The 13,525-nt window shown below is 36.3% G+C and overlaps 1 long non-coding RNA gene across 1 annotated transcript in view; it reads right to left on the minus strand.

The window, feature by feature from the left end:
- Positions 1 to 13,525, minus strand: part of LOC141373787 (uncharacterized) — a 219,003-nt gene that overhangs the window by 10,532 nt on the left and 194,946 nt on the right. Inside the window, exons 5-7 of the long non-coding RNA XR_012380110.1 lie at positions 13,013 to 13,063; positions 11,548 to 11,608; positions 11,208 to 11,316 (exon numbers count right to left, since the gene is read on the minus strand). This is a non-coding gene — a long non-coding RNA (uncharacterized lncRNA). The remainder of the gene's footprint in view (positions 1 to 11,207; positions 11,317 to 11,547; positions 11,609 to 13,012; positions 13,064 to 13,525) is intronic.

Raw genomic sequence — 13,525 nt, forward strand, 5'->3', positions numbered from 1 at the left:
GGCACCTGACCCCGTGTGGAGTCTCTGAACCCAGCAGGTCCCTGCGGTGCGCTCCCGTGCGGCTCCTCCCGGGAAAGGAATGGGAGTCTCCCTGGATCTGCTGCTTGTTGGGTCCCTGCTGGAGGAGCAGTGGCCCGAGTGTGCCGTGGATCATGGTTTATGGCAATTCCGAGCTGAGAGTCCACGCCTTGGCTTGGTCTCTGCAGCTGTCTTCCCTGCTCCAATCCCTGGGAGCTCTGCCGCACTCAGGCACCCCCGGTCTTTCTGTGACCCTCTAGGTCCTGAGACCACACTGTCCTGCGAGGGTTCCACCCCCTGCTTAGCCACTGGAGCGACGTCCCTCAGCAGAGGCGACTTCTAAAAGTTCCGATTTTGTGCTCCGCTGCTCTATCACTTGCAGGTAGTGGCCGACGGAGGCCCCCTCCCCCGCCGTCTATCTTCCTGAATATCACCTGGGATTCACTTCTCTGCACGTCCTACCTTCCAGAAAGTGGTTGCTTTTCTGTTCAGAGAGTTGTTGCTCTTCTTTTCTTCGATCTCCTGTTGAGTTCGTAGGTGTTCAGAATGGTTTCATCCGTATCCAGCTGAATTCCTGGGACCAGACAAAATCCAGGTCTCCTACTCCTCTGCCATCTTGCTCCTCCCATCTTGAAAGTTCATTATTAGAGTACAGAAACACAACTGATTTTAATGTATTGATTTTGCATTCTTCAACTGTACTGAATTTGTTGATTAGTTGTAATAGGTGTGTGTGGAGTCTTTAGGGTTTGCTCTATATGCCATCTGCATAGAGTGATTGTTTACCTCTTTCTTTATAATTTGGATGCCTTTTCTTTTTCTTGCCTAATTGTTCTGGGTAGGACTTCCAATACTATGTTGAATAAAAGTGGCAACTGTGGGCACCCTCATCTTATTTCTGATCTTAGAGGAAAAGCTTTTAGCTTTTCTCCATTGAGTATGATGTTAGTTGTGGGCTTGTCATATTGGGTCTTTATTATGTTGAGGTACAGTCCTTCTATACCCACTTTATTCAGAGTTTTTATCATAAATGGATGTTGAATTTTGTTACTTTTTCAGGGTTTTTTTTGAGATTATCATATGCTTTTTATTCTTTTTTAAAATGTGGTATCAGGTTAATTGATTTGCATATAATGAATCATGTTTGCATCCCTGGAATAAATTCCACTTGATTATGGCATCTATTCCTTTTAATGTAGTGTTGAATTCCATTTACTGATATTTCTTTGAGAATTTTGGCATCTGCCTTCATCAGGGATATTGACCTATAATGTTCTTTTCTTGTAGTATCCTTTTCTAGCTTTGTTACCAGTGTTAATGTTGGCTTTGTAAATGTAGTTTGGAAGTGTTCCCTTCTATTTTTTGGAAAGGTTTGAGAAGGATTGGTATGTTGGAATGTTTCATAGAATTTACCAGTGAAGCCATCTATTCCTAAACTTTTATTTGTGGGGAGATTTTTAATTACTGATTCAATCCTCTTACTAGTAATTGATCCATTCTGACGTTTTGTTTCTTTATGTTTCAGTGATAGTAGCCCGTGTGTTTCTAGAATTTTTATCTTTTTCTTCTAGATTGTCAAAATTATTGAGGTATACTTATTCATAGTATGCTATTTTTATCATTTGTATTTCTGTAGTTACAGTTGTGAAGTCTCTTGTTTCTTTTTTTTTTTTTAAAGATTTTATTTATTTATTCATGAAAGACAGAGAGAGAGAGAGGCAGAGGGAGAAGCAGGCTCCCAAGGAGCAGGGAGCCCGATGTGGGACTCGATCCCAGGACTCTGGGATCGTGACCTGAGCCGAAGGCAGACGCTTAACCATCTGAGCCACCCAGGCGCCCAAGTCTCTTGTTTCTGATCTTATTTAAGTCCTCTCTTTTTTCTCGGTTAGTCTAGCTCAAAACCTGGTCATTTTATTTTTTCAAGGAACCAGGTTCTAGTTTCAGTGACCTATTCTATTGTCTTCTTAAGTCTGTATTTCATTTATTTCTACTTTGATCTGTATTCTTAATTTATTTCATATTTAAAGTGATTTCTTTTAAACAACATATAGTTGAGTCTTGTTTTTTCTTCACACTGGCAATCTGTATTTGAGTTTGTTCATTTAGACCACTGACACTCAAAGTGATCATTGATATAGCTAATGTCTGCACTATTTGTTTTCTATTTGCTGCTTTTGTCCTTTGTTCTCATTGTCTTCTACTAATTTTTGTCTTTTGTGGTTTTAGACATTTTGTATAATTCCAACTTTTTATATAATTACAACATTTTATATAATTTCAATTATTTTTTTAGAAAAATAAAAAATGGAAGGTTTTCTTTTACTTTCATTCCTTTAATGTTTTTTTTACCTTGTTTAAACCACTGTTATTTTATATATATATGTATGTGTATATATATCTGCACTCTCCTACTTTATATAGTTTTGAGTTGCTGACCTATATTAATTTCCTTCTCTCTAAAGAACTTTTAACATTTCTCACAAGGCAGATCTACTGTCAACAAATTCCCTCAGTTTTTGTTTGAGAAAGTATATTCTCCTCCACTATATAAGGATAATTGCTTAATTGCACATACAGAATTCCAGGTTGATTTTTTTTTTTCCCTGAACACTTTAAAAATTTTAGTCCACTATTTTTGCTTTCCTGCTTTCTGAGAAGTCTGATGTACTTCTTATCTTTGTTCTTCTATAGCTTCCGCCTTTCAATACTGTCTTCTTCAGCACTTTTTACCTTTGGTTTTCTCTAGTTTGAACATGATATGGCTGGATATGTACGTTTGGGCTTTTTTTTTTCATGTGTCACTTAGCTGTCTTAGTGTTCTCTGTGCTGTAGTTAAGTGTCTGGCATTAATTTGGAGAAATTCTCAGTTATTGTATCAAATCTGTTTCTTTTTTTCTTCATCTTCTCTTTACATGTGTGCTATATCTTTTGTAGTTATCTCACAGCTCCTGGATATTTTTTTTTTTTCATTTTTCCTTCATTGTCAGTTATCTTCACTTTTCAGTTTTAGAAATTTTTATTGATGTATCTTCAATCTCAGAGAATCTTGGCTTAGCTATGTCTGTTCTACTAATATGTCTACCAAAGGCATTCTAAATTTTGATTATGGTTTTTAATCTCTAGCATTTTATTTTGTGTTCTGTTTTAGGATTTCCATCTCTCTACTTATGTTGCCCATCTCTCTCTGCATGCTGCCTACTTCATCCATTAGAAACCTTAGCATATTGATCATAATTTTTTTAAAGTCCTTGACCGATATTCTAACACCTGGCCACGTCTGGTTCTGATACCAGCACTCTCTTCAAATTTTGTTGTTCCTTTTGGTATGCCTCCTAATTGTTTCTCAGTAGCCAAATAGGAAGTACTCGGTAAAAGGAACTGCTATAAGTAGGCCTTAGTGTGGTAGACTGTGAGGGAAGAACAAGTATTTATAGTCCTATGATTAGTCTTTCTGTGAACCTATGTCTCTGGACTGTGAACTGTACAGGAATTCCTCAGTTGTTTCCCCCCTTAGGTGGGATATGGTAGCTGTAGTGGGCTGGAGTTGGTTATCCCTGTTCTCCCACGTGGAAGGCTAGAACTGACTAGAGTTGGATATTTTTCTTCTCCTGGCCAGTTTGGGTCTGAAATACCCCAGCAGGTTAGTTAACTGATTAACTAGTTTCTTCTGAGGTCAGGCCTTGATAAGAGAAGAGGCTTCTCGGATATATCTCAAAATGGTTCCTTTTCCCTTCCCACTGCTAGAAGCATAAAGGGGTTTATTTCAGATATTTTCTGAGAATCAGGTTGAGCTCCTGGAGGTAGGTCCCCTGGGGTTTTTAACTCTCAGACTTGTCTGCACTGAGCATCCATCACTTCAATTACCATTCAGATTTTCCTACACTGGCACTGGTTCCCAGGGAGGTTTTCATTAGTAGTTTTTGTTCTGTAAGCCACCACTGCTGGTATTCACTTGTCTGTCTCTCCAATCTTGGTGGCGGTGGTTTGCCCAATTCCCCCTGCCTCTCTTATGGACGCAAGAAGAGTATGTAGAAGAGTTGTTGATTTTCATTTTGTTCTTTTTTAGTCATTAAGATGGAGTGTCAACTTCCAAGCTCCTTACATGTGGGAAGTCCTAATGCTGCATTAGAATTTTACAATTTGTAAAACTCCAATGCAATAGAATTTATAGTGGCCTGCCCCTCCCACCTGTATAGTCTTTCTATGAATTTTTTTAAAAGACACCTGATAATACCACTCCTTTAAAATCTCCTCATGCCCTTGAGGTAATGTCTAATACTTTTATGACAGCATAAAAGAGCATTTAAATCTTAATCACAGAAAGTCTTACAGCTTATCTCCCACTCCAGACCTCCTATGTACAATATAATCCAAGCTCTGGATTTTTCATTGGCTGTTTTGATACTTAAAATTTTCTACCCATCCTTCATTTTCAATATTTTACCTTCCTTAAATGCTGATTTGGAATATTCTCTCTTCAGAGCAATCCTCCCTAATCCCTTAAAAAGTTTATTGCCATGGCCTTCTGTAAATGTCTACACCAAGAGATAATTTGTAATGCATTATTATCTGTTTGTGTCTGTTCCACTAGGCTCTGATTGTCTTAAGTGTGACTCATTATCTTTTGTATAATCACTCAAGCATGCTTAATAGATGCTGTTCACTGTTATAATTTGGACTTTGAAGTGTAAGAAGAAAGTATGAATTTGCTTCTCACTCCATTATAACTCCATGAAGTAAAAGAACAGAAACTACCTGAGGCCCACTACCCACCTAGGAGAAGCTTTATGTAACACAGATTACTTGTCAACTCAGGAACATACAAGTTATAACAGAAAGATAGATAATGGTTGACATCAGACCATGACTTACTAAACATCCATACATCTTTCAGTTTGAAGGGAAGCAATTTTTTGGAAGTAGGCTTTTCTAGTGAATTATTAAAAGCTAGCCAAGATTATCAATACTATCTGAACAAGAGATTATATAGAAGAATCACTTCTCAAGTATTCTCATCCCCTTATTCTTGGGGCAGGAGAAATTATAATGGGCTGTTTGTCCTTAACCATTTGCCTTCAAAATTGTGATAGAACCCCAAGGGAGAGCTTTGTTTGCACACTCTGGGCTGAGTTAGGTGATCTCATATCACTATGTAGTCATGATATTCCATTCACATTGAAGTTATTGTACTTCAGTGTTGTGAATTTCTCAAAAGAAGATGGGTCTTAGTCATCATTTATTCCTACTTCGTAACACAGCTCCAAGCAAAATATTAGCATTCATTAATATGTGTTAGATTAAAACATCAATTAGTACTATAAAATTTGAGATCATAGACCAAGGAATATAAAATTTACCTAGCTGATTAAATCTTCATGGAAATGGTAAGATCTCATTCCTTGATTAACATAATAAAAAATAGATTAAATCTTCATGGAAGTCTAGGAAAAAAACAAAAATGAGAATTCCTAAAGGTAACAGGTAAAATATCTACCTTCAACCTACGTAAGCCAATTATTTATTGCCAGCATGTATTGGCTAGAGTGATTAAGGAAGGTTAAGATATGCTGTGATTAGCAAAGAGAATATTCAAAATAACAATGCATGGAAAGAAACAAAAACAATGCATAAACCACACTCTCTTCAAAACCTGACACACAGTCTCCAACCCAGAAATATTTTTAAAGCTTGTTATGTCTTTATTTGAATATTTCATGCCTATTTTAGTTTCTATTTTTATTTCTAAGGGTTTTTTTTTTTTTTTTACACTTTTCTAGGACAACTAGAATAATCTTTTGGAGCTGTTCATATACCACATTTCGAGTATATAGGGAAATTTTGCTACAACAGAGAGGTTACAATTACTTTGAGAATAATCTTAAAATAGATAAGCAGTTTCTATGAATGACACTTAGAAATATATTTTTTTAATCTCAAGTATCCTTCGAAGAATAAAATAACCATGGTTTTAATACCAATTCTTTTAGATAGACTCAAAAAATTAATGAAGGAAGGTTTTTTTGGTATAATCCTGTTGAAAGATACGAAGTAAGAAAGAATCTAGAATCCAAAGCTGTGAGCATAAGCACCATAGAAAGATTGTGAGTACTATAAAAAGAACATTGTGTTGTTCTAAAGTTCTTGGTAGGGGCACCGGGGTGGCTCAGTCGTTAAGCGTCTGCCTTCGGCTCAGGTCATGACCCCGGCGTCCTGGGATCGAGCCCCACATCGGGCTCCCTGCTCAGCGGGGAGCCTGCTTCTCCCTGTCCCTCTCCCCCTGCTTGTGTTCCCTCTCTTGCTGTGTCTCTCTCTGTCAAATAAATAAATAAAATCTTTAAAAAAAAATAAAAGTTCTTGGTAGCTTATTACTAGGATATACAGGACGAGGAGCTGCCTTCTTTAAAACTTTCAAACCTAGGAGGAATACATAGGGACATTTAGAGGGACACTTTTTTTTTAAGTTTTCATTTTAATTCCAGTATAGTTAACATACAGTATTATTAATTTCATGTGTATACGACAGTGATTCAAAAGTTGCATACATGACCCTGCTCACAATGAGAAGTGCACTCCCTAATCCCCAACAGCTACTTAACCCATCCTCTCACTACCCTCCCCTCTGGTAACCACCAGTTTGTTCTCTATAATTAAGAGTGTATTTCTTGCTTTGTCTTATTATTTTTTTCCCTTCATTCATTTGTTTTCTTAAATTCCACATATCCGTGAAATCGTATGCTATTTGTCTTTCTCTTTTTTTTGCTTAGCATTGTACTCTCTAGCTTCATCCATTTTGTTTCACAGGGCAAGATTTCATTCTTTTCTATGGCTGAATAATATTCCATTGTATACATATACCACTTCTTTTTTTATCCATCAATAATCGATGGGCACTTGGGCTGCTTTAATATCTTGGTTATTGTAAGTAATGCTGCTATAAACATCAGGGTACATGTATCCCTTTGAATTAGTGTACTATAATTTGGGGGGTAAAATACCTAGTCGTGTGATTGCTGGATCATAAGGTAGTTCTGTTTTTACCTTTTTGAGAAACGTCCATACTGTCTGCTGCAGTGGCTACACCAGTTTTCATTCCCACCGACAGTGTAAGAAGGTTCCCCTTCACCAACATCTGCTGTTTCTTGTGCTGTTTGAGTTGAAACATTCTTACAGGTGTGAGGTGATATCATCAGGGAAATGCAAATCAAAACTACAATAAGATGAGTGATGTTGAGCATCTTTTCATGTGTCGGCCATCTGGATGTTTTCTTTGAAGAATGTTCATATCTTCTCATTTTTAAATTGGATTATTCATTTTTCGGGCGTTGAGTTGTAGAAGTTCTTCATATATTTTGGATACTAGCCCTTTATCGGGTATGTCATTTATAAATAATATCTTCTCCCATTTCATATGCCACCTTTTGGGTTTTGTTTTGTTTTGTTTTTTTAAAGATTTGTATGTGTGTGAGAGAGAGTTAGCGAGCAACGGAGGGAGCACACATGGGGGAGGGGCAGGTGGAGAAGCCGACTTCCTGTTAAGCAGAAAGCCCAACATGGGGCTTGATCCCAGGTGTCCAGGATCATGACCCAAGCCAAAGGCAGATACCCAACTGAATGAGCCACCCAGGTGCCCCTGTTGCCTTTTAGTTTTGTTGATTATTTCCTTCCCTGTGCAGAAGATTTTATTTTGATGTAGTCCAAGTAGTTTATTTTTGCCTTCCTTTACTTTGCCTCAGGAGACCTATCTAGAAAGAAGTTGATATGGCCAATGTCAAGTTGCTGCCTGTGTTCTCTTCTAGGTTGTATATGGTTTCAGGTTCCACACCAAGGCCTTTAAACAATTTTGAATTTAGTTTTGTGCATCGTGTAAGAAAGTGGTCCAGTGGTCCAGTTTCATTCTTTTCCATGTTGCTGTCCAGTTTTCCCAGCACCATTTGTTGATGAGACTGTCTTTTTCCCATTGGATAGTCTTTCCTGATTTTGTTGAAGATTGTACAGTTGTGGCTTCATTTCTGAATTTTCTTTTTTATTGATTTATGTATTCGTTTTGTGAAAATAGCATACTCTTTTGATTTGTACAGCTGTATAATATAACTTCAAGTCTGGAATTGTGATGTCCCTACCTTTGCTTTTCTTTCTCAAGGTTGCTTTGGCTGTTCAGGGGTCTTTTGTGGTTCCATAGATATTTTAGAATTCTTTGTGCTAATTCTGTGGGAAAATGCTATTGGTATTCTGATAGGGATTGCATTAAATCTGTAGATTGCTTTGGGTAGTACAGATATTTTAACAATATTCAAATGCATAAGCATGGAATATCTTTCCATTTTTTGGCATTGTCTTGAATTTCTTTCATCAATGTTTTACAGTTTTCAGAGTACAGGTCTTTCACCTCTTTGGTTAGGTTTATGCCTAGATAATGTGGGTGCGATTATAAATGGGACTGTTTTCTTAATTTTTCTTTTTGTTATTTCCTTATTGGTGTATGGAAATATAACAGATTTTGTACATTGATTTTTATATCCTGCAACTTTAGTTCTAACAGGTTTTCAGTGGAGTCTTGCTCGTTTTCTATATATAATGTCATCAACAAATAGTGAAATTTTACTTCTTCCTTACCAATTTGGATTATTTTTATTGTCTGATTGTTGTGACTAGGACTTCCATAACTATGTTAAATAAAGGTGGTGAGAATGGACAGCCTTCTCTTCTTCCTGATCTGAAGGGAAAAGCTCTCAGTTTTTTACCATTGAGATATTTGCTGTGGGTTTCTCATAGATGGCCTTTATTATGTTGAGGTATGTTCTCTCTATATCATGAATGGATGTTAAATTTTGTCATTCTTTATTCTGTTGAAATGATATTTTCATCCTTTCTCTTATTGATGGGATATTTCACATTGATTTGTGAATGTTGAACAACCCTTGCAACCCAGGAATAAATCCCATTTGATTATGAATGACTGTTTTAATATATTGTTGATTTCTATTTGCTAGTATTTTGAGAATTTTTGCGTTCATGCTCATCAGGGATATTGGCCTGTAGTTCCTTTTTTAGTGCTTTTATTATGTTAATCACCATACATTACATCATTAGTTTTGATGTAGTGTTCCATGAGTCATTGTTTGCGTATAGCATCCAATGCTCCATTCAGTATATGCCCTATTTAATACCCATCACCCGGCTAACCCAGCCCCCTCCCCTCTAGAACCCTCAGTTTGTTTCTCAGAGTCCATAGTCTCTCATGGTTCATCTCCCCCTCCATTTCTCCCTTCCTTTTTTTTTTTTTTTTTTTTTACATATAATGTATTATTTGTTTCAGAGGTACAGGTCTGTGATTCAACAGTCTTTCACAATTCAGGTTTTGGTACCAGGGTAATGCTTGTTTCACAGAATGACTTTAGAAGTTTTCCTTTTGTATTTTCTGGAACAGTTTGAGAACAGGTAACTCTTCTTTAAATGTTTGGTAGAATTTCCCTGTGAATCCCTCTGGTCCTGCACTTCTGTTTGTCAGGAGGTTTTTGCTTACTGATTCAATTTCTCTGCTGGTTATAGGCCTGTTAAAATTCTGTATTCCTGTTTCAATTTTGGTAGTTTCTAGGAAACTATTCATTTCTTCTAGATTGTCCATTTTGTTAATAAATAATAATTCCATAATCTCTAATGTATTTCTGTGGTGTTATTTTCTCTTCTCTCATTTGTGATTTGATAAGTCTGGCTACAGGTTTATCAATTCTTTTTTCAAAGAATTTTTTCCTACAGTTTCTTCTTCCTATACTTTTTTAGTTTCTGTATCTATTTCTGCTCTAATAGTTATTTTTTTCTTTCCTTACACTGGTTTTAGTTTTGTTATTCTTTCTATTTCTAGGTCCTTTAGTGGGGAAGGTTAGGTTGTTTGAGATTTTTCTTGCTTCTTGAAGTAGGACTATATTGCTATAAAGTTACATCTTAGAACCACTTTGGCTGTATCCCGGAGATTTTAGACCATTGTGCTTTCATTTCTTGTTTGTTTGTTTCCATGTACTTTTTACATATCTTCTTTGATTTCTTGATATTTCATTGTTCAGTAACATCTTATTTAATCTCCATGTATTTGTGAGCTCTGCAGATTTTTTTTCTTGTGGTTGACGTCCAGTTTTATAGTGTTGTGGTCAGAAAATATGCATTGTATGTTTTCAATCTTAAATTTGTTGAGATTTGTTTTGTTGGCTAATATGTGATCTCCTCTGAAGAATGTTCCCTTGCAGGCATTCCTTGCACTTGAAAAGAATGTGTATTCTGTTCTAGGATGGGATATTCTAAATAGATGTGTTAAATCCATCTGTTCTAGTATGTCAAAGCCATCGTTTCCTTCTGATGTAAATTTATATAATCCCTCCATGGATGTAGATGGTGTGTTAAAGTTCCCTACTATTACTGAATTAGTATCAGTTTCTTTATGTTTGTTATTAACTGTGTATGTGGGTGCTCCTATGTTGGGTGCATAAATACATACAATTATTATATTCTTGGTAATTTCCCTTTATTAATATATGGGGTCCTTCTATTTCTCTTGTTACAGTCTGTGTTTGTCTATTTTCTCATATAAATATTGCTACTGCAGCTTTCTTGTGACATAGGTGTTTTTAGGTTTTAGAGGGGTCCCTTATAGGCAGCATATAGATGGGTCTTGTTTTTTTAACCATTCTGTCACCCTACGTCTTTTGGGTGGAGCATGTAGTCTACTGACATTCAAAGTAAGTTTTGGGGTTGTATCTGAAAATTTTTCTCTGATTCTTTCTTATCTTCCTTAGAGGGACACTTTTGGGTTACCCGTTGCCTGGTTATAAACCTGTACTCATCAGATAGATATATCCGTTCTCTCTGACCCCTATCCCCCAGGTTCTTGCAACAGTTACAGCAAAAAGGTTTTCTCTCTAAGGGTTAGTGCTCTGTGATATATTTCAGCCAACCTCCCACCAGATGTTAGGCTGATGCTTTGCACACTATGGATATTCACCTTTGCACCCTGTTTAATGAAAAGTGCATAGGTTGAGGTTTAGAAGGATTTGAGCACCAGTTGTATCACTGTTGAACAATTATTTTCAGGTGGTTGGACTAAAAGCAAATACATTGGTAGGTTTAAATTTTGGGGGGTGTTTATTCAGTAGGCTAATACATGTAAAAATTCATACACATTATGAATGGATTCTTACTATTTTTGATAATCTAGAGAAGACTCATGTTAATCACTTGGAACTTAAAGCAGAGATGCAATTCCTGTAGAAGATGGAGTTGAAAAGGGCAGGTTCTTTTCTTGCATACCTGAAAGATATTTTTTCATATTTCTGTAGGGCCCAGTAATGACTTGTGACTCAGGTTTACTCTGACATGAATTTGGAAGTTACCCCTCTCAGTTGTAAAGTGGAAGTGAAGTACAGAGATGGATGGTACTTTTAGGACTGAATGGCTTTAGATATCTTTACACAGGATAAAATTATCAGGAGTGGCAACTGATAAATGAGGGTTATAAAAATTTAGGAATCTTTTACTTACCTTAATTGATGGCTTTCACAGGAGGGTTCATAACTTTTTGTTAGTTGCTCTAGGCTGAAGTCTTAAAATAGCAGAGAGTTTGGAGAGGTTTTTGTAAAGTTAATTAATGTTAATTGTGTCATGAATTACTTTAAGGAGTCTGTTGAGTGATGGACCTAGTGAAGGGGTCGATACCATTTAATGTTCAATAGGGGATAATGCTGGTCTTTGGCACCGTTTTACGATCATTAGGGCTATGCAAGAGCTTGTCAGGAACAGCTCTAAAGATCAGTTGTTGCTCGTGGCAATTAAAACAACTGAAAATGACCTGGTATTACATTATACATGATCCAACACTGCTCCCAGTATGAACAAACTTTCATTCCATTAGTGATTTTCAATTTCATACCAAGCACTGCAATTTATTTTTCTTAGTTACCTTACTAGGGCTGTCTGTGTACTTCTAACAGGATATTAGGATTAATATTTATCTTATTATCTCATACAGCATTTCATGCTTAAAGCACTTAGCAATCTTAATAAATTATATCCTGCCTAAAAGGCTGGTAAATACCTTTTTAGAGTTAGAAAAAGTGAGTTGGCTATCAAGAAAATGATCTGGTAAGTTCCAGGGCTTAAGACTTTAGTTCTAAGGAAAAAAAAAAAACCTAATCAATTTAGCACCTGAATATTATACTCTGATATCTAGATGAACATCCCTGCACCCCCATAATAAAGGTAAATACAATGATTTTTTAAAAAAATCACCATTTATAGGAACTAGAAAACTAAATTTTGCTCAAAGTGCATAAAAATTATGCTTTCGGGCAAATAGTAATGTAAAGATTACCTGAGAAAAATGTCAGGTGCTAAATAATCATGTTCAACCAAATCCAACCAAAAGCTTAAAGAGTTTAAATGATTTACTAATGTCCACATGGCTGATGAGACAATCTGGAACTAAGTCAGATCTGGTGGACTGTAAAGATCTTAGATTTTATGCTACAAAAATGCTACTTAGCGAGGAAATAGAAACTAATCATAGTTAACCAATACAGTACTTGTCTCAATACCAATTTGCTCTTTCTATTACACTGGCACCCTAAATACATTATTGAAAACCACTCTGGATGCTCTGAATGTGCTTTACCACCTTCTCATGTCATATTCCCAAGCTTTTCATGGATTATGGAATAAGAAATGGCACTTTACATATTCAGGGGTATTAGTTCAAATCGATTTTTCGTCTGGATGATTCAGATTTATATAAAATGATCCCTCTTTGCATTCCTCTGGAAATGTTAATGTGAGATGCACTTGGGAAAGGTCCCACTGCTCCTATGAGGATTAGTCATGAGGAGACCACATATTAAAAACAAATGTTGTCATGTATGTAGGGTAGATGGTTGACCAGGGTAAAAATGAGTTAACAGAGCAAGATTAATAAAACAGGAGAAGCTGCTGGTACATGGGTGGTTTCTGTTACCTGAAGATCCTTAGTCCTTCTGAATTTCCCTTGTGTAGGAACTAAATGGTCCTACAAGATAAAAGATCAAAGAATTTGAGGTAATGGGGGTAATCTAAAGGGTTGAGGAAAGTTTGTAGAAACAACTGAATTATTCTTCAGAGCTATTCAGCCAAGGGGAAATTAACTGGCAAGACCAAAACTGTAGCGTGAAGTATTCTTCATAAATTGCTGTGCATTATATGACTAAAATGTTCCATAAAGACCACAAAAATCTTTTTGCTGCATTGATGGAAAAAAAAATACATCCAAAGTTTAACTATGTCTATGCAAGGTCAGAAATATAGCCAGTACTGTAAGTGCTTCGAAATAAGACATTATCTTCTTTTAGTCTTCTCTGCTCTTTTCTAATAACCTGGTGTTGCTTCTCTTATTCCTATTTTTACTCTTCCTCTTCACCTTTCGGGTACTATTATTACTTTTCTTTTTGTGCCTTTTAGGCAAGGAAGAAGAGAAAGCTGATGAGTCAGTTTC

This window comes from Callorhinus ursinus, unplaced genomic scaffold, assembly GCF_003265705.2.
Source record: "Callorhinus ursinus isolate GAN/ISIS: 27379988/994484 unplaced genomic scaffold, GSC_fseal_2.0 scaffold12, whole genome shotgun sequence".
Classification (NCBI taxonomy): Eukaryota; Metazoa; Chordata; class Mammalia; order Carnivora; family Otariidae; genus Callorhinus; species Callorhinus ursinus.